Raw genomic sequence first — 22,139 nt, forward strand, 5'->3', positions numbered from 1 at the left:
CACCCTCCCACCTCCAGTTTCTGATGTCTTTCTCCATCCTCCCCAAGTGTCCTAAGTGCCCTATGTTGAGCACAAGGTAAACGTACTAAAGCTCCAAAACCATTTCTCCATCTACCCAAACCTAGCTAAGCCTCCATAAAGTCAATAGTAATTAGTCATTTCTATAAATGCCTTACTGTTTAAAATCTATTATTTAACATGCCATAAATTATTTTTGCAATTTCAATTTTATTGTAAATCTAAACTCTGTTGATGCATTCTTAGCTAGGAATTCAAAGTCTGGGGTTCCCATAACCCTGTGGTCCCCAACCCCATGGCCTGTTAGCAACCAGGCCATCCATTATCACCTGAGCTCCTCCCACCCCTACACCACCCCCACCCCGACGCCATACGTAGAAAAATGGTCTTCCCTGAAACTTATGAACCAGGGCTGCACAGCAGGAAGTGAGCAGTAGGTGAGTGAGTGAACCAAGAGTCATCATCTGTGTGTACAGCCGCTCCCCATCGCTCACATGGCACCACCTGAGCTCTGCACCACCTGCCCTCATGGAAAAATTCTCTTCCATGAAACCAGTCCCTGATGCCAAAAAGGTTGGGGACCACTGCTATAATCCATTAACCACTAAAAGAAATATGTAGAGTAGTACTGTGCTCCAATGTGTTTACTCAGTCACTCTTCATTTGGCCACGTATATCCTTCAGAGAGATACAGGCAAGGAAATGTCTAAAATTAAGTGAAATGTATTTTAAACTGGGCAGAGTAAATTCCTTTTTCCAGCACACCTGCTTCATTAAAAGATGGTAATTTTGGATATGTACATAAGAAATCTGGAAGGACACATTCCATACTGTTAAGGGGTGATCCCTAGCAAAAGAACCAGGGGAACGGGGAAGTTTCTCCTTTACTTACAGACTTCTATACTGTTTACAGTTTTTAATAATAAACATATTACTTGTATAATTTCTTTTTAAAATCAGCCAAAAATGTAAAGAATAGTAAATTCAACTGATATGAACAAACACTTTGAAATGATCTTCTGACAAAGAAGATGAATGTCAATAATCATGATTCTAATAGATAAAATGCTTATTGCTTTTATGTCATCAAAGCACTCTACCAACATAAACTATTCCTTATGGTAGTTTTTACTTTCACTTCACAGAATACTAAAAACCTTCAGGTCATTTGAGCCTTAAATTCTTGCCCCCAAATGTCACAAACTCTAGAATAAAACTGTGCCACATTTCTTATGCCCCATGATAATTATAATCACGCAGAAACTACAGGTTAACAAAATGCCCACTGCTGTTTTCCTGACCTTGAATCTACAACTTCTATTGAAATGTCCAGTTTTAAATTTATAGTAACACTAACACAAATTTTATTAATAAATGACCACATGTTGAAACAGTAATAACACTCTAGTGCTAAACTTTGCAAAATAAAGAGACTACTGAGTTCAAATCCCTTACACAGATACTTAATGAAATTCAAATCGAGAAAAGGAAGGCAGACAATATTGCTAAATAACATGGTTTAATGTCCCAATGGGTTTACGTGGAATTAAGTAAGTATAAAACTACCTTCTCATAACTTGCATAATTCTACGGTCACAAAATGGGAAGAATTTCAAATTTTTTTGCTCAGTTTAGCCACAATTAATTATAACTTATTTTATGCCTAATAAAAGAAATATAATAAAAAAACTAAATATTTTACCAGCTGACAATGGTAGGAGGCCTTCACCCTTGTGTCAATATCTGTCAAAACAAACACTTAAGACAAGCAGTACTACTCTTAGTCTAGATAATGAGAGCCAAATACCAACATTTTCCTAGAGATATGTTACTTCTAAACCTTGCAGGAAAATTTCTGGTGAGTTATGTATCATACTAGCAAATAACACTGTATCATTTAACCTTTCTCCAAAAACATATAGTGTATATTTTACACACCTATTAGAATGATCAAAATCCAAAACACTAACACCAAATGCTGGCAAGGATGTGGAACAAAAGGAGCTCTCATTCACTGCAGGTGGGAATGCAAAATGGTACAGCCACTTTGGAAGTGTGGCAGCGTCTTATCAAACTAAACACACCCTTAACATACGCTTCTTGGTATTTACCCAAAAGAGTTGAAAACACACTCACAAAAAAAAAAAAAACTGCACATGAATGTTTATAGCAGTTTTATTCACAATTGCCAAAACTAGAAAGCAACCAACATGTCGTTCAGTGGGTAATGGATAAATAAACTGCGGTACATCCAGACAACGGAACAGAGTCAACCTAAAAAATAAATGAGCTATCAAGTCATGACAACACATGGAAGAAACTGAAGTGCATATTGCTAAGTGAAAAAAGACAATCTGAAAGATCAGTGATTGCCAGAGGTTAAAGGGCAGGGAAGGACACTTGCTATCACACGTGAGTGACCTTATGAAAGAGAGGCAAGGTTGACACACACAGAGCAGAAAATGAGGTAAAGATGGAGCAGAGAGATTTGAAGATGCTGGCCTGAAAGACTGGACTGATACAAGGAATGTCAGCTGCCACTGGAAGCAGGAAGACACAAGAAACGGATTCTTCCCCCAAGTCTTTAGAGGGAGCAAAGCTCTGCAAACACTTTGACATCACCCCAGTAACATTAGCCTCTATTAACTGTAAGAACAAATTTCGGTTGTTTTCAACCACCAAATTTGTGGTGGTTTGTTGCAGCAGCCCCGGGAAATAAACGCAGTCCCCTCACTGCCACTGTGAATGTATGTTGCAGTAAGTGGTTGAGACATTATTCAGGTCTCTGAAAAGTCATCTAATTTTTATGTAGGAGAAATGACATAATCAGGTCTCTGTTTCATAATGTTAAATTTGGTGCCAATGTTGAGAATTTATTGGTGGGAAAAAGAAATTAGAAACAGAAAAACCACTTGAAAACTAAAAATCCAGACAGAAGATAAAGTTCTGAATTACCAGGTATTTGTGAAAAACCATCACTATGAAAGAAAGAGACAAAAACAGCTGTGAAAAGGTACCTCAATGAAAACAGACAATGTAGGAAATGGGAGAAATTTCTAAATATGTGTATGTAATTAATATTCTCAAAGGGATAAAAGAGGCTATTGCATCTATGAAATAAGAATGGGATGCTATATAGAAAAAATAAAAATAAGAAAAAGCTCTTAGACATTAATAATAGCAGCTGAAATTAATAAGTTAATGCAAGTATCAGAAAATGAGGTTGAGAATATTTCCCAGAAAGAAAAGCAAAAATATCTTTATCCTGCAGATCTATAGATCCAAAAGAAAAAGAAAAGCAAAGAGTTAAAGAAGAGTAAAAAAACTGACTCATTTTTAAAAATAAGGTGTCAATCCAAGAGATAAAAGTTCCACTACGAGGAGTTCCAGAAGGAGAGGGGAAAAAAAAAAGTAACAGAAATTACTGAAGCCTTCTACACTAAAATATCCCAGAGCTGATACACACTAGTCTTCAGTTTGAAAGACTGAGTAGATGAATGAGGGAAAAAATAACTGACCTCTAGATACAGTCTTGTAAATTCTCAGAGCACAGAGTATAAAAATAGCCTGAAAGCTTCTAAAAAAAAAAAACCAAACAGCAGGTCATCTACAAACAAGGTAATAATTCTACAACAACAGATCAACAAATAAGGATAATTTTCAGAGTAAAAGGAGGTGCCGTTAAAAGGTGTAATTTGGGGGTATTCCAAGCAAATCAGGATGTATGGTCACCTTTCTTATAAAGGAATAAGAATCATACTGGCATCAGATGTCTCAGCAACATGGGAAGCTAGGCAGCTCTGAACATTGCCTTAAAAGTTTCGAGGGAAATCAATTTTAACCTAGAATTCTACTCCCAACTAAATTTCTGATGAACTGCAAGTAGAAATTTTGCAAAATAAGTAAAGGAATTTTCAGACATGCTAGGACTTAGAAAATTTACATTTTACAAATATATTTTGCTAAGAAATTAACTTTAAAAAGTCCTCAACTATGTGCATATATTCCTTTGATATAAGTTTTAAAACACAAATATTTTTAAAATCCAAAATTGATTAGAAGTTTTGTAATCTATTTTACAAGAGCTAGTTAATATTAACATAATGCTGATCCCAAAACCTTACATACTACACAGGACAATCTCTCTAATGAGTATGAAAAAAAAAAATCCTAAAATATCAGCACATCTAATCCAGCAGAGTTAAAAGAATAACATACCATAACCAAGCATGATTTATTTACTCTGAGTACAAAGATGCTTCACCATTAGAATTTTATTACTATCATCCTCTATATTAACAAACTAAGTGGGAGGGGAAAGGTCTGATCATGTCAGTATGTTTCTTTTTTAAGTCTTTAAGGAAGTAAATATCAATTACTAACTTTTAAAGGAACTTCTTACTCAGAAACAACAGTAACTTCTTTAACTTAAAAAAAAATGTATGTATCAGAAATCAACAGTAAACATCACACTGAAAAGCAATTTCCATTCAAGTAAGGAACAAGACAATGAGGCCAACTATGATCATAATTATTGTACATCATTAAGAAGGCTCTAGCCCTGTGCTATCCAATGCAGTAACTATTAGCCACAAGTGCTACTGAGCATTTGAAATGTGGCTAGTCCAAATAGAGATATGCTCTAAATATAAAATAAACATGGAATTCCAAAACCTTAGTATTTAAAAAATGTAAAACAGCTCATTAATAATTTTTATATTGATTATGTACTGGAAATGATAATATTTTGGATGTATTAAAATCAATTGCCTGCTAGAAATTTAAAATTACATATATAACTCCCATTTTTGGCTCTCGATGCATTTCTTTTGGGGAGCACTGCAGTCTAGCCAATGCAATGACTTAAAAAAAAGTATAAATACTGAATAAGAAGAAAGAGAATCATCATGGTGTGCAGATACGTGGTTGTCTGACAAGAAAATCCAAAAGAATCATCTGAAAACCAGACAACCAGAGGGAGAATTCACTAAGATAACTGGATACTAAGTAGATAATAAAAATTGATAGCTTTCCTGTATACTATTAATAACCACTTAGAAAATGAAATGGAAAAAGATCTGAGTCACAATAGCAAAAGCAACTTTAAAACAGCCATGTTATACAACACCCATATTTAAGAGAGTGTCTGCGTGTATGTGTGTGTGTGTATGAAGTTCTATTAACAGACACTAAAAAAACGTGAATATATGGAAATACAGACTTATTCCTGGGTGGGAAGAATAAATATGATTCTTCCAAAATTAACCTGTAAATCAAATGCAATCCCCCAATCAAAACCCAGTAGGATTTTTCTTACTTGTTTTGTATGGTTACTTGACAGATTAAGTAGATTACCTGATAGGCTCCAAACAGCTAAAAATGTAGATTTAAGAGTCATCACTGACTCTATTCATATAACATGAAATCCCTCAGAAACAGTATACCAGTTATAAGACAAAGGATTAAGGACAGACACCAGAAGAAGCAGGAAGAAAGACAGAGGAACCAAGAGTAGTGCCCTAGAACCGAAGACAAACGTGAAGGTTGTCAGGAGTGTCAAAGGCTATAGAGAAGGCAACAAGTGGTAATGTCACTGAAGTACAGCAAGCAGTTAACCTGGCCTAAAACAACCCATCACTTTCTTGCCTTCATTATCATATAATTTTTTAAGTTATATTTGTATATATTGCCGAACTAGCTAGTTTTTCAAGTACATATTTATCAACAGTAAGTCTATTCTTTAGGAATTCCTGAGTTCCCAGGAATAAGGGTATACTAGTCATTCTGATGTGGGATTGTTGACCTTCCAAAATTTTTCTGGTATTATGCTCAAATCTTTCAACTCAATTTAATAAACACTCAGTATCTCAAATCCATTACTGTGCTAGGTAGCAGAGATTGATTCATTTACTCAACAAATATGAGTGTCTCCTATATGATGGGCACTGGGTGTGCAATAGTGAATAAAATACAAATATCCCTGCCCTCATAAAGATTTCTTTTTAGTGGAAGGATAAATTAAATAAACCAACTCTCCCTTAAGGAGCCCAAAACAAACACTGTGCTCTTGAATCTAAGAAAGATAGCAAATTCACAATTATTTCATAAAGCTATTGTAATTAACAAGAAACAAAAACTATAATTAATCATCTATAGTTAACATGCCTGTACTGTGGCATCATATAATATAAATAAACCTTGTTAACTTAAACATACATACAGTCAGCTCCCAATTATCTGCAGATAAATTAACCATGCATCAAGGGCAATTCCCTAATACTGATTCATGTTTCTGGGTGGCATCCTATCCAAATTTCTACCATGTAATCTTCTAACACATGACATAGTGTAAGACTATACAGGCACTACACATACCAGTTTTACTATGTCCACCATTTTCCAAATGAACTTGCAGAAACAAGCTCCCTAAATCCAATTTCCTTCAATTCATTTCCCAGACCCATTAACCAAACTCAATACATCTCTAGAACTGCCCCCAAGCTATTAATAATAAGCCTCCAAACGTGGGCCTACCTTTCCTCTATTATATCATGGTCTCTAAATTTTAAGGATCCCAAAAGCCCCCTTTATAAAAACTGTTGGCATTCCAATCATGTGTACCTTAATATTGTGTACATACACTACTGCTCTAGTATACTGTAAACATTATAAATCATGCACAAAATATAGAAATTTTTTAAAAATAAGAGAAAGAATTTCTACCATTTTCTTCCACCACACCAGTGACTGGTTGCATGTATACCCTGCATCATTATGCACCCTGCAAAGAAGGCATCATTCTATCTTAAAGAAACTGAAGCTGAGAGATTAAATTTTCTGGGGTCACAAACTATATAGGATGAGGTAGAGCCAGATTGAAGGGTTCAAGCAACAGTGTGGTCACTGTGCTCAAGCTCTTCATACCTCTTCTCCCTCTTCTCCACCACTCTCATCTCTTTACTTATACTTGGGGTACTATGATCTCCCTCTGTGACCTCCCCACCTCACCCCCCACAGCCAGCCACTACTTTCCACAACCTCCTCACCTCAAGATACTGTTGGAGAGAAGAGGTATTCTTTTTATGCCTCAGAAAGTGGTATACAAAATAAACATTTTTAATTTCTAAGGAGGGTGCTATTCAGTCTAAGCAAACATCAGTCTCCACTCCAGGCCTAGTTTCAGAGTAAATGATGAGTACAAAATCTTAGAATCTAACACAGTAGGAATGTGGAAAGCTATATATAATACAATAAGAAAATGACTTCGGGAAGTATCAACTGTGAGCATGTTAAAAAATAACGATTCCATGTATCAAGGTCTGTGTGGTATAATTTAAATTAGTTTGAGTATGTTAATTCTGTTAACATTAAAACTGAGCCAAATACAGTTCTAAGATTAATTCATTCTGATGCATTCTGGTTTCCTATATGGAACTAAAATAAACTCCTTGCTTCATCTTATTAAGAAGTCAACTACCCCACCCACTCCCCACCCCCAAACAGCAGATACCAAGTCTAGAGATCAAGTCAGCCTCCAACAGGAAGAGAAGGAATCTCTGTTTAGTTTTCCAGTAAGAAAGCCAGCATCAAGGTCCAGAATGAGAATCCCTGCAATCCCAATAAATGTAAAATAAGTAAACAAAAATAAGAAGCTTTTGTGGTTGAAAAAGAACTTTTCATAATTTTGGCCAAAAGGATATTGAATATTCTACAATCCAGAAACATCAATGTATGCCTAAAAATAAATAAATAAATCTATAAATATGCTTTTCTTCTTTTTTTTTTTAAAGAGATAAGGTGGCTGGGCGCACTGGCTCACGCCTATAATCCTAGCACTCTGTGAGGCCGAGGCAGGAGGATCGTTTGAGCTCAGGAGTTCGAGAACAGCCCGAGCAAGAGCAAGACCTCCATCTCTACTAAAAATAGAAAGAAATTATATGGACAGCTAAAAATATATATAGAAAAATTAGCCGGGCATGGTGGCACATGCCTGTAGTCCCAGCTACTCGGGAGGCTAAGGCAGGAGGATTGCTTGAGCCCAGGAGTTTGAGGTTGCTGTTAGCTAGGCTGATGCCATGGCACTGTAGCCCAGACAACTGAGTGACACTCTGTCTCAAAAAAAAAAAAAAAAAAAGATAGAGTCTTGCTCTGCCACCCAGGCTGGAGTGCAGTGGTACAATCCTAGCTCACTGCAGCCCTGAACTCCTGGGCTTAAGAGATCCTCCTGCCTCAGCCTCCTGGCTAGCTGGGACTACAGGCCAGCTTGCTTTTCAATCTCAATATAAAGTGGTTCAGATTTACATAAATAGACCCTGAGTATTAAACTGACCCTGCCTTCAATTTCCACCAGACAATCCATGTATTTTTTTGCCCTGTGCCTTTATACTTGTATTCCCCAAGTCCCACCTCCAACCCCCTGCTAACTCAGAAAAACTCTAACCCATCTTTGACTGAATTCTTTCCACCTATTTTCACCTCCTTCCTTTCTCTTCCCCTTCTCCACCAAGGAGGTTGGGTTAGATGTTCTTTCAGCTTTCAAAGCACATTAGGCACACCATTAACATAACTTATTGCAATTGCATTTTAACTTTACTTTTCTGTGTCCCTGCAACAGACTGAGCTTCTTGAAGCAAAGACTGTTTTATTTTTTGCTTTCCTGAATTGTAGCCAAGAAGGTGATATATAATAGGTATAAATAAATGTATACTTTAATAAATGCTATTTTGTATTCAATACTTTAAATAGGTATGGGGAAAATATTTTAAAGCCATAAAGTAACAATTAGCTCCTGCTCAAATATCTGTACAGAAAGGCTATCACTTAAAAGAAAAAGCCTCGTCAATAAATCATCTCCCTCAATACAAAGACATTTCTTTCTAAAATATGTCATAAAATTTGCCATGAGGTCAAATTTACAGAACTTATTCCAATCATTTTCTAGGAACCAGAACCAGAAGTAAAGGAATATAGAATGCGGTACGAATCAACCAGTGGAAAGCCAATCTATATTTTACTGAATAAAAATCCAGATTTCAACTGACTATACAGATCAACTCACTATTATCTTGATCTGAATCATCCCTCATGGATATGAGAGGTTCCTCTCTCCACCCCACCACTCTTTAAGGCTTTTTATTCAAAGAAAACCTCATTCCCTCCCTCCCCAACTGTACTGATTGTATCAGTGATGGGGACAAAAGAAACTCGGAGGGACATTGTGTTATATGAGCTAATATACCTCACACAGCTGGAGGGAGAAATTTTTAGTGTAAAAATAATAAGTACATTAACTGAGCATTTAATATGTGCCAGGCACTGTTTTAATCACTTTGCACATATTAGCTTTAACATTAACAGGTTATATGTAACACAAAGAAAGGTAAACTGGAAGTGTCGCTGCGAATCCAAAAAGTTTGGAGGCCCTGGTGCCTGTGCTCGCTACCAGAAATCTTACCGATAAGCCCATCACGAGGATCGGGGTTCACGTGTATAATAAAAAATGGTAGTAGGATTTTAAGGTTAAAAATATACATATATAAAAAAATAAAAAAAAAATAAATCTTTATAATTACTCCCAACTTTACCTCTTCATTCAAATTTTCACATAAATGAAAATTTTATATTCTTCATTATTTTTAATTATAAACATACAAATTTTTAAACAAAAACTTTAAATCTAGAAATTTTTTACTCTTCAAATCCCTCAGCAGGATATATCTAATGAACAAAAATTATTGCTTATTAAATGAGATCTAGATTAAGACTGGTTTAACTAAAATAAATAGGTTACTAATCCCCAAAAAATTACACAAAATATTATTAATATGCAATAACATCTTTCTCCTGGTTTTCGGTATACAAATGTAAGTATAGGTGCAAAGTAAAGACACTCTCGTAAACTGCTAGAGGGCACAAAAACCTCTCTGGAAAGCAATTTTGTAATTTTTAATGAGAGCCTTTAAATTTTTCATACCTTTTGACCTAACAATTCAACTTCTATGAATATTTAATGAAGAAAAACAAATTTGCTTGAGAATTTCCATTAGTTATTTATACTAAGGAGAAACAAAAATAAGCAAATATCTAATAATTGGGAAATGGTCAAATACATTATGATATGTACACATAGTTGACTATTACACAACCACTAAAAATATTTTCACAGAACATCTAATAACACGGAAATTGCTCATAATATAATGATAAATGAGAAAAAGTAGGTTAAATATTAAATATACACAATATATTTCCACTTATGTTAAAACACACACAGGTATCAAGACAGAAAGTACCTCAGCATTGGCTACGTCTAGAATGTAGAATTTATGCTTTTACGTATTTTATAAATTTTTTCACTGAACATGTTAGAATTAAGAAAAACTTTAAGCAAATATGTAAGTGCATTATAATTTCTACAAATATATGTAGAAACAGTACTAACATCCCTCAAACACTAGGCCAGATTATGAGATTTTAAACAAGAAATTGAACAGTAAACCCAGAGAATAAAGACACCAATTTAAAATATTTCTGTTCAAAACACACAACTCCATGGAATTATGAAATATTACCCAATCTAGCTGAAAAGTTTCCCATTGGCCTTAACTCAATATGTGAGCAATCCCAAAATCAACATAATGCATTAGAATTAGGTATATTACTATAAATGTTTATAGAGGCTTTAATACTGCTAAAGACCATTTTGGTAAATTGGAACATTCCTAATCATACAATTCAAACCACAAAAAGAAAAAAGTTAACTATTTCCATATTTTATTAGAATAAAATTTAAACTTTTTCTAGTAACTGAGTACCAAAGAAGTATACTGACTTGATACATCCAGCCCCTTCCACCCATTCTCACTGTTATTTTGGCAGTTTAAGTCCTTACTCCTGTCACCTAGCAGATTTCAACTATCTCCTTAATTACCCCCTGCCTCTAATCCCTGCTCCCCCTCCCACATTAATACATCCTGCAACTACACTGCAGTGTGACACTGTCACTCCTTTACAACCCAAATTTTACCACCTCAACCCTCTACTCCAGAGTCTTAATTTCCTCATTGCCCAAAAGAAAAGAAAACGGAAAACAGTAATTCCAAACTCCTCTGCCAAGCATGTAAGGCCCTCCACAACTTAAAGTCACCTTACTTTTCAACTCTCACCTCCCAATTCTCTACTTCACACACTCTATATTCAAGTATGCATCTCTCTTCCCCCTTACCTGCCTTGTCTGCCTTTGCTTACTTTGCCTATTAGCTCTACCTGGAATGGTCTTTCTTGTTTTACATATACCCAAATTCTAGTAATTTCTTAACATCTAAATTGATAAGGCATTCTCTGATAACCAAATCTCCACCAGCCCCAACTCCAGCCTGAACTTCTCTATCCATCCACTGAACCCTCAAGGCACTCATTTTCCTTCGCAATTAATTATTTGTGAATTTATCAGCTATCTCAAAATGGAATGCCTGTAAGATCCTGACATCAAAGAAAGGGTCTGCCTCATCTCTGGCTCCAGCTATTTACTGCCCATTGCCCCTGAGATAGTTTCTGAGAATCTTGTTTATTGAGATGTCTAAACAGGAAGAGACCCAGGCAAATGCCCCCAGTGAATTTCATGTAGTAAACACTTAATGAACATACAAGGGGAAATGCACAAAGCTAAGACTGATCAAAGACACATAAGAAAGAAATAGGGCATAGGTAACAAAATCCTGAACCAAGTAAAAGGAAGAGGTGGAAATGGAGGTACAAAAAAAAGAACAGTGATGGATAAGCAGGGGTTCTGTTTGTTTGTTTTCTTTTTGCTGTGTTATTTTGGGTTTTTTTTTTTTTTTTTTTTTAGAAAGAAAAGATTACAGACAAGAAAACCGAGGTCTAGTCAGGCAGGGCACAGTGGCTCATGCCTCTAATTCTAGCACTCTAGGAGGCCAAGGTGGGAGCATTGCTTGAGCTCAGGAGCTCCAAACCAGCCAGAACAAGAGCGAGACACTCCATCTCTACTAAGAATAGAAAAAATTACCCAGGCGTGGTGGTGCGTGCCTGTGGTCTCAGCTACTCGGGAGGCTGAGGCAGGAGGATTGCTTGAGCCCAGGAGTTTGAGGTTGCTGTGAGCTAGGCTGACACCACAGCACTCTAGCCCAGGCAGAGTGAGACTCTGTCTCAAAAAAAAAAAAAAAAAAAAAAAGAGAGAGAGAGAGGTCCAGTCAGACTAAATGGCAAGGACAATGCCACACAGCCGTTGAGTCATAGCGGCAGGGTTACAAACAACTTGGGCCACATCCCTAGTGCTCTTCCTGTAACAACTCAGAGCCCATGCTGCTCTCTGTACTTGCTAGCTGCTTGGTCTCCCTTCCTATTCCTAGAACCTTTCATCCATTCAAGAAGTACTTTCTGAGTTGAATAAGTAAATAAATGAGTTTATGCAAGGACTTAATTATTTTTGTCCTCCGAGTCTCTGTTCCTCCCTTCCCCACAGGATGTGATTTATCCTCACAGGTTCCTTAGTCCTCCTAAGCAGCTGATGGTTTAATTTTACGGGTCAATTCTGCTCTTCCAAACTCCACTGCCCCGGACATCCAATTTCAGTACCTTCCTCACACTCAACTATTTCTTCAATTCCAACATTAGTCTCATTTTGCTTAGCTGACCTTTCCCTGGCTACTTTGGCCAAACATGACCTCTTTTTCCTCTATAACGCTCATTTAACATTTATACCCTCACAAAGCTTCAAAACTCTTATCCTGAAGGAATTAATATTTGCTAGCCCTCTTTAAATGATGTTGTTATTAATATAATGGATTTGCTAACATGCTGGATTCAGAATGCTTTGTTAGCATTTACCAAAAAACTACTTCTAAAGGACAGAGAAGGGAGGAAGGAGGAAGAAAGGAAAAACAGACAAGAGAGAAAACAGGAAAAAAGGCAATCAAGAGAGAAGACAGAGGAAGAGACATGAAGGAAGCAACTAACACAGGTGGCCAACTGCGTGTCTGGAACTACTACTATCAGTTGCCTCCCTCAATTTTCATGATAACCCTGTCAGGTATGAATTAAAATCTTTATGTTACAGATATTGAAATGGAAGGCCAAGAAAGGTTAAGTAACTAGCTCAAATTTAACCTATGAAGTTTTACATGTGGATGGCAATGGTTCCTTCACCACTCAACAACACAGGTTGATGATATAGGACAATACATTTAGAAACATCACTGACTCAAGGTGATATTTCAAAAGGTCCTTAAAACTAACGAAAATAGACCCTGAATAGTTATCTGAATGAGAATTTCATCATGTCAACTTTCAATGTGCTTTACGCCTATTTTCAAGGAAATTAAAGCAAAATATAAACCCCAAATTATTGCTGTTAATATATTATGTATGTTATAATATATTAACAAAATCCAGTTAATGTCCCTTAGTTTTCTACTATCTACAATATCTTTTCCCAATTCCCATTAACAAGAGGTTATAAAACATTAGACATTTCCCTGAGGTATATGAGTATACATGAAAATAATTGTGCTGCTTCAGAAAAGGTAACAGTGAGATGCTGCATATTCTAAAAATAAATGAAACTAATAAAAATAGTTAATATTGAGTACTGACTATACACCTGACACTTATTCAAATCTCACAACAATCTACAGATTCTCTTATGGTCTCTATTTTACAGATGAAGAAATTGACACACAGCTAAATTAAATAAACAGTCCAACATCACACAGCTAATAAGAAGTAGAGCCAGGATACTAAGAAATCCTATCTCCAAGTCCATGTTCCTACCCACTACATTTTAAAGAAAATTACTTAAAGGAAACAAGCACTAAAATACAGATCTGGCTAAAGCAGATTTTTAACAGAGAAACATTTCCGGCCAGGCGTGGTGGCTCACACCTGTAATCCTAGCACTCTGGGAGGCCGAGACGGGAGGATTGGTTGAGCTCAGGAGTTCGAGACCAGCCTGAGCAACAGCGAGACCATCTCTACTAAAAAAATATAAGAAGAAATTATCTGGACAACTAAAAATATACATAGAAAAAACTAGCCAGGCATGGTGGCGCATGCCTGTAGTCCCAGCTACTCGGGAGGCTGAGGCAGAAGGATCACTTGAGCCCAGGAGTTTGAGGTTGCTGTGAGCTAGGCTGATGCCACAGCATTCTAGCCTGGGCAACAGAGCAAGACTCTGTCTAAAAAAAAAAGAAAGAAAGAAAGAAACATTTCCCAAGAGAAAGAGCACATGTGAATTATCCCTACAGTCATTTATGGAATTAGAAGTGAAATGATATTAGATATGTATCTACAAGATATCTGCTAAGATATATTGATATTTTAAGATATTTTTATTATTTAGAAAAAAATAGAAACAAAGAAAGTAAAACAAGGTTAACTAAAGGTTACTAAAAACAGCCTTAGAAAAAGTGCCCATGGTAATTCTGTACTGTAAGTATAACAGATAAAGGTACTTTAGGTCAAGTAATGAAAAAATTAGAGGAAGATCAAAACAACAATGCAAAGAACAAAGAAAAAGGAGCACAGGGTAACTACAGCATCAGAAATGGAATTAGATAAACACAGGCTTGTGTTTATCTAGAACACTAGAATACTACGGTAATAATATTAATATTTTTTAAGAATAAAAAAAATTCAAACAACCTAAAAGTCTACCAACAGAGGGAAAATAAATGTGGTATAGCACCAAAATGTAATACCATGTCACAGTAAAAATAAATGAACTAAATCGACATGTACCCACACTGCTGAAATTCAACTCATGAAACCACATTGATAAGTGACACTGAATGGGGGGGAAAGTATGCTGCACAAGAACACACACAGTACCGGCCAGGTGCGGTGGCTCACGCCTGTAATCCTAGCATTCTGGGAGACTGAGGCGGGTGGATTGCTCAAAGGTCAGGAGTTCGAGACCAGCCTGAGCAAGAGCGAGACCCTGTCTCTACTAAAAATAGAAAGAAATTATATGGACAGCTAAAAATATACAGAAAAAATCAGCCGGACATGGTGGCGCATGCCTGTAGTCCCAGCTACTTGGGAGGCTGAGGCAGAAGAATTGCTTGAGCCCAGGAGTTTCAGGTTGCTGTCAGCTAGGCTAACGCCACAGCACTCTAGCCCAGGCAACAGAGCGAGACTCTGTCTCAAAGGAAAAAAAAAAAAAAAAAAAAAGAACACACAGTACCATCTATATAAATTTTAGAATATACAAAACAATACACTGTTCAGGGATACACATATGTAGTAAAACTGTATAGAAATGCATACCAAATTCAGAGCAGTGGTTAACTGAAAGATATGAGGTAAAAGAGTAGTTTCTTTAACTGGATTAAATGTTATGAAATACTGTTCAGACATACAGAAAGCATGTCTATATTGTATTTAAAAGAGAGAAAATGGAATTAGCAGCCAGGTGTGGTGGCTCCAGCCTGAGGAGGGAGGATCGCTTGAGCTCAGCAGTTCCAGACTAGCCTGAGCAAGGGAAAACCCCAACATTACTAAAATTGGAAAAAAAAAAAAATAGCCAGGTGTCATGTCGCGCACCTGTAATCCCAGCTACTCAGGAGGCTGAGGCAGGAGGATCACTTAAGCCCAGGAGTTTGAGGTTGCTGTGAGCTATGATCATGCCACTGCACCCTAGCTGGGGCAACAAAGCAAGACTCCGTCGCAGAAAATAAATAAATAAATAAAAATTTTAAAAAGGAGAATGGAATTAGCATTCCATTTTTATGGCATCTCAAATTCCTTTATATTCCTGATCCAAAAAAGAACCCTAAAAGGGCAATGATAATGATTCTTGTGAAAGAAGGTTAAAGGAGAATGTATCCTGAAATACTCATGTTGAAGTACAATAAGAAAATCTAGTTAAATTCTCTCAATTTAGTTTGTTATTTCTGATGTTTTCCTCCCTGTAAAAATCAAGGGTTTTATTTGGGGCAGTAACTATATGTAATTAAAACAGACATAAACATTGCCCCTAAATGTCATCGTGGCTCCTTTCCAGAAACAATTATGCCTCGTCACCCCAGAGAGGAGATGCAGTACCCAGGGTTAAGAACATGGACTCTAGAACCAAACTACCTGCAATGAAATCCAGAACACATTCAAGCAAGTTACTTAACTTCCTCTGTGCTTCAGTTTCCTCATCTGTAAAAATAAAAGAACCTATCTCGTAAGAATGATAAGGAAATTAGAACAGCACCAAGCCACAGGATGCTGTTAAGGTATTAGCTATTATCCTTATTCCAAAAACCATTAGCTTAGAAAAAGAAAACCTAGGCTTTGTATCAAAAGAATATAACTATATTCAATTATTTTCTGCATCAAATAGGAGACAGTAAAGTTGACCATGACAGAACCAGGGGAAAATGGGCAGCTTTTTACCTCTTGAGCAATCAATGTTAGAATAGTAAGATAAGCTTTATTAAAATTTTTCTAACAATATTCTTTGATACTGTTATAACATCTCCAATTCATACACACACACAGTCCAAATTCAAGGTAAAACATTCTATTCCCAGGCTCCCTTTTCACTTGGCAAAACTCTAATTCATCTTGGAAAACCTGGTGCAGCTATCACCTCCACTGCACGTTCCCTTTTTCCTCCTTTACTCTGTGCCTACTTTCCACTTCTGTATTTCCCTAGCTGCTTCCACTGATGTACTGATTAGTATTACCATACTATAACATACCTGCTCATATGCCTTCTTCCCTTGCACTATACTGTAAGGTTTGTTGAAACACCTCCTTCCTTTAGTGAACAGTGAGCTCTTTGAGAGCAGGAACTCTCTATTAATCATTTCCACATTCCCGGTGCCTTGCTACATAGGCACAATATAAATACATAAAGGAATGAACCCATGCCTCTGTGTATATCCTTCACAAACAAGTAGAAGTCTGTATTTGGAGGTGACTTATCCAAAAGGTTAAATATCTTCAATTCTATTATAAGTAAAAATTAGCAGATCAACTGAGCCCACTGAATCATCCAATTCTTTATCCCTCAAAATGGGAAACATTACAAACATGTAAGTAAACATATTCCAATAAAAACAGAAGCTCAAATCAAATAAAAAGAAGAACTCAGGCACTTAAAATGTCAGAAAAACAGAAGCAGTCTGAAACCTTTTAGTTACAAAACCAAAAATAAGCATGTAGAGAAGGAATCACAAGATTTAATGTTTATAATGTCTCCTTTTTCAGAAGAGAAATAAATTATAATCAAAAGTTAGATGAAAATATATACCCTACTGAGGGGATGAAATCAAAACTAAACCATATATTAAATCAATTTCACACAATACTCTTGTAGTGGAGTTTTCTAAAAGACTATGTCATGAGTCAGCTAAAACTGGGCTGATTTTTAGGAATTTAACAGTTCTTAACAATTTTTTGGAATGTGCTTAGGGCTCCATGGTAAGTTACAGGCCTGTCTTCTGTTACCGCAGAATGGGTGTCCCTCCTCCCAGCTAAAACACAAGCCTCACTTGTGCTCTGGATCCCATCCGCTCCCATCCTCTCAGGAACTTTGCACAAACCCTTTTTTAGTCTATACTCAACTTCTCCCTCTCCACTGAGCCTTCCATCAGTGCTTAAACATGCTGAAATCAAAACTCTTGGGAACAAGAGTTTAAGTAACCTGTACTTGCTGTCTCCTTCCCATTTCCACCCCTGCCACCAGACCAGCATCTCTTTCAAACATCACCAATGACCTTCATGACTTTCATGTTACTGAATCTAATGGACTGTTCTCAATTCTCCTCTCACAGGAGCATCTCAGAGTATAAACCGCTTCCTCCTGCAGGGACAGCTGCTTCTGGCTGTCCTCTCACTTTTCCTGACTCCTCTGCAAGCTCAAACTCCTCTACCCAGCTCCATCTGTTCTTATTTCAGTCTCTCTCCATAGGCAAACTCACCCATGCCTATGGTTTCAGCTCTCACCTCTAAACTGAGGGCTCCAAAATAGAAATGTCCACTCCGATTCTGAGCACTAAACCAGGACCTCAACAGAGGTCTCAAAGTCAGTTCCAAAGGAACACTTCCTAAACTAAAGCCATGCTCTCCCCATATACAAAACACAGTTCTCTCCCAGTAAGCCCCAGCTCAGTGAATAGCACACACACTCCTTCAGTTGAATGAGTCTGAAACCTAGTACTTGATATCATCTTTTCCCATCCCATGTACTATTTATCATCATGTCCTGACAATTTTATATCTAAAATCTTTTCTCAATATTTCTGACTCACTATGTAAGGATCCTAAGAGCATCAAATGAGCCAACATATGACGGTACTTTGAAAAAAGAAAAAAACTTAAATTTGAATATTAATATTCATTAAACTAAAAGCTCCTTGAAAGCAAAGACTTTGTCAAGTTCATCTTTTTATTTATTCAACATGGTAAACCTAGGACAGTGCTTTGCATGTAGATGGCATTCAGTAAGTATATTGCAATGAATTATTTGTATTAGCTTCATACATGTTCAACTGAAATATTTAGGTATTTAACAGTTTATATTTCCCAATCCTGCCATCAAAAAACAATGCTCTAAGAGGTGAGAATTTTAAGTTAAATCACCCTGTAAAGTGTAAACTACAATGGATAAAGTTTTGATAACTACTGTGCTGCTTATCTAAAATTTACAAAGCCTGTCACCTTTGGCCTAGCTTTTCAAAAAAAAAAAAAAAATTATAATTCTATCTCCAGGACCAAATGTCGGCCAGGCAAGGTGGCTCACGCCTGTAATCCTAGCACTCTGGGAGGCCAAGGTGAGAGGATTGCTGAAGGTCAGAAGTTCAAGACCAGCCTGAGCAAGAGCAAGACCCCTGTCTCTACTAAAAATAGAAAGAAATTATCTGGACAACTAAAAATATATATATAAAAAATTAGCCGGGCATGATGGCGCATGCCTGTAGTCCCAGCTACTCGGAAGGCTGAGGCAGAAAGATCGCTTAAGCCCAGGAGTTTGAGGTTGCTGTGAGCTAGGGTGACGTCACGGCACTCTAGCCAGGGCAAAAGAACGAGACTCTGTCTCCAAAAAAAAAAAAAAAAACAAACAGACCGAATGTCACATAAGAGTCTTGCTTTCCAACTGTTCATCTGGAGAGGGGAACACGCAAGTATTATAGGAATATTTAAGCTTTAAGTACCCCAAAGGCAGACAGATTGACTGCTTGAAAAAGTTCCCTATCTCATTTCCAGATCTTGCACTGTGAGCTGGAGTGACATTTTGGGTAGGAACAGACACTGTGAACTGAAAAGAATTATTGTTGCTCAAAAGTTCTCAAACTCTTACATTATACACACTTAATTTTGGCCTCAGAATTCAAGACTGTCATCTAGAAAAAAATCCCATCACATTAATTCAAAAAAGATCCCTAGATTTCTACCTAAATCACAATCCTGCTTATAATCATCATTCAAAAAATACTTTTCATTCATTGCACGTATCAAAACATGGAATTACATGTTTATCTGCATGATCATTTGCTTCTTGTCTGTTTCCTCCATAAGGGCAGGGATTACATCAATTCCATTCACTGCTATATTTCCAGTATCCCCCACCTTACCCCCTGGCCCCAGAATAGAAAAAGGATGATCTTCCCTTATAATTTGTTCACTCTTCATTTCTCCCATCTTTCCTTTTTTCCTTCAAGGAGGACATTTTAGACTCATAGAATATTTGAGCTTTAAGTCACCTAGGCCAAATATCTTACAAATCCAGAAGCTAACATCCAAAGATAGGAGGTAACTTGTCACCTTGACCCTTAGGTCCAATGGACCGTTCTGCTCTATACCCAACAACACTGCCATGCTACAGAACCAACATTTTTTATAGAAGAGAGAAACCAGGTACCAGGCACAATGGCTCATGCTTATAATCCCCTAGCACTTTGGGAGGCCGAAGCGCCAGGCGGAAAGATTGCTTGAGGCTAAGAGTTCAAAACCAGCCTGAGCAAGAGCCAAACTGCATCTCTACAAAAAATAGAAAAATTAGCCGGGCATAGTGTGGCACATGCCCATAGTCCCAGCTACTCAGAAGGCTGATGCAGGAGGATCGCTTGAACCCAGAAGTTTGAGGTTGCTGTGAACTATGATGACGCCACTGCATTCTAGCCCCGGGAACAGAGCCAAAGCAAGACCCTGTCTCACAAGGAAAAAAAAAAAAGGAGAGAAAAACCAGGAAAAGTCTAAAGAGAAAATCCATGCCAGAGTAATAAGAAAAGCCTTACTCATCCCTAAGTGTAAGAACTGCACAGAAAACAAAAGAATAAAGTCTGTGCAACAAGACTACCATGTCATACCACCTCTCCCCTATAACTACCTTCTATGACACTTTCAGGAGCAACTCAGCAGCATCCTTAACTCTCAGAACTAATATGAGCACACATAATAGGATGTGATGATTATGAAAGAAATGATATCAAACTACAGCTCTCCTAGCCACCCAGACTAAAATCCACTGTGAAAACTATTCAGCCAGCCACCGAGGAGAGGCAGTATAATGCAGTGGTCAGATATAAGAGCTCTGGATTTAGACAGCCCTGTCTGAATCCCAGCTTCTTGTCTCACTAGCTGAGATCTGAGGCAAGTTACCACGTTCAAACTGCAGTTTCTCCCGTTGTAAAATGGGAATAACCTCCACCCTAGAGGACTGTTAGCAGTGTAAAGACAATGAGCATAAAGCTCTTAGTACAGTGCCATGACATGTAATAAAGGCTCAATAAATGCCAGCTATTTGTCATTTTATTCAGCTATAATCTCATTCACAAAGCCTATTCCCTCTCTAGCTTCCACATCATTTTAAAGATGTTCTTCTACTCCTTTCTCTTTTTGAGGAGCCTTATATACAAGAGCTTAGAGCACATTTTCTAATAATGCCAGACCCCCTGGGCAAATCAGTTAAATCTGTGCCTCGGGCTCCTCACATGTGAAACGGGCCTGAGAATACCTACCCCACAGGACTGCCGGTGGTAAGCACTCCCTAAGTGTGACACATCCTATTACCAGCGTCTAATTAAAACGCACTTAGGGGAAAACAAACTTACAAACTCTCAACCCCAGACATCAGTCTCAATTCCAATCCCACCACCACAAACATTGTCCAGAACAAATTACTAAGATCGACCCACCTCACACACCCAATTTCTTCTCACCCCCTGCAGCAACAGACACTCCTGCCCCTCCAAACATGGGTTTTCCGAAATCGCGGGACTGGGTTTCCCTCCCACGGACACCTCACCGCTCGGGCCGCGGCAGAGCCCACCTAATTCCAGTGGCCGGCCCCCCACCCCGCGCCCCCCACCCCGCGCCCGCAGCGCCCGGAGGGACCCGGCGCATCCTTCCTCCCCGGGACGCCGCGGCGTCAGCACCGCCCCACGCCGCTCGCGCTGCGGCTCCCCCACTCGCGTGGGCCCTGCGCCCGAGGCCCCACGTCAGCCGGCTCCCCGGACCCCCGGCGGACGCCTCCCACCCTGCCCACTGCTTCTCCCAGCGCCGCGGGCCGCCTGCGCACACACCCCCGGGACCACGCTGGGCGGCGACGCTGGACACCCGGGCCCCCAGGTTGGCGGCGTCCCTCCCCCAGGCCGGGGCGACCCTCGGGCCCAGCCGAGCCGCACGCGGAGGCCGCGCCGCCAACCGGCCCCCGCCGCTCCCACAACGGGCGCCGCACTCACCACGACGCCGGGGCCCGGGTTCCTCCGGCCTCGGGCCCACGCAGGCCTGGCTGAGCCCCAGAGCATTCACGCCCCGTGCCGCCTCCTGGGGACCCCGGCGCGGCCGTCGCGGTAGCACGGCGAGGGCACGACCTTCTGCCGCCGCGTCTGCCCCGGCAACTGCAGCGGCGCTCCCCGGCGCCGGCAGCCCAGCGTCTGTTGAGCAGAACCGCCCGGGACGCGCACCCCCGGCCGGCACTCGTTGCTTATGCAGAGAGGACGCCGCCCATTGGCCCGCGGGCGGTGGCGCGTGCGGAGCTGGGCCTATCGAATTCGGGCCGGGGAGCGCGGCGCTGGCGGCCCGGGGCGGGGCGGGGTTACTACGGGTCATTCCGCGGAGCCGCGGCGGCCGGGACTCGGCCGCAGCCGGCGCGGGGCGGGGACCCGGTC

At 39.0% G+C, this 22,139-nt stretch overlaps 1 protein-coding gene across 2 annotated transcripts in view; it reads right to left on the minus strand.

Annotated features, from left to right (window-relative positions):
* ACSL3 (acyl-CoA synthetase long chain family member 3) overlaps positions 1–21,923 on the minus strand; it is a 65,037-nt gene extending 43,114 nt beyond the window's left edge. For both annotated transcript variants that reach the window (XM_045560307.1, XM_045560306.1), the window contains exon 1: positions 21,711–21,923. The gene's annotated coding sequence lies outside the window, so the exon portion shown is untranslated. The remainder of the gene's footprint in view (positions 1–21,710) is intronic.
* Between the last annotated feature and the right edge of the window lie 216 nt (positions 21,924–22,139).

Source organism: Lemur catta, chromosome 8 (genome assembly GCF_020740605.2).
Source record: "Lemur catta isolate mLemCat1 chromosome 8, mLemCat1.pri, whole genome shotgun sequence".
NCBI classification, from domain to species: domain Eukaryota; kingdom Metazoa; phylum Chordata; class Mammalia; order Primates; family Lemuridae; genus Lemur; species Lemur catta.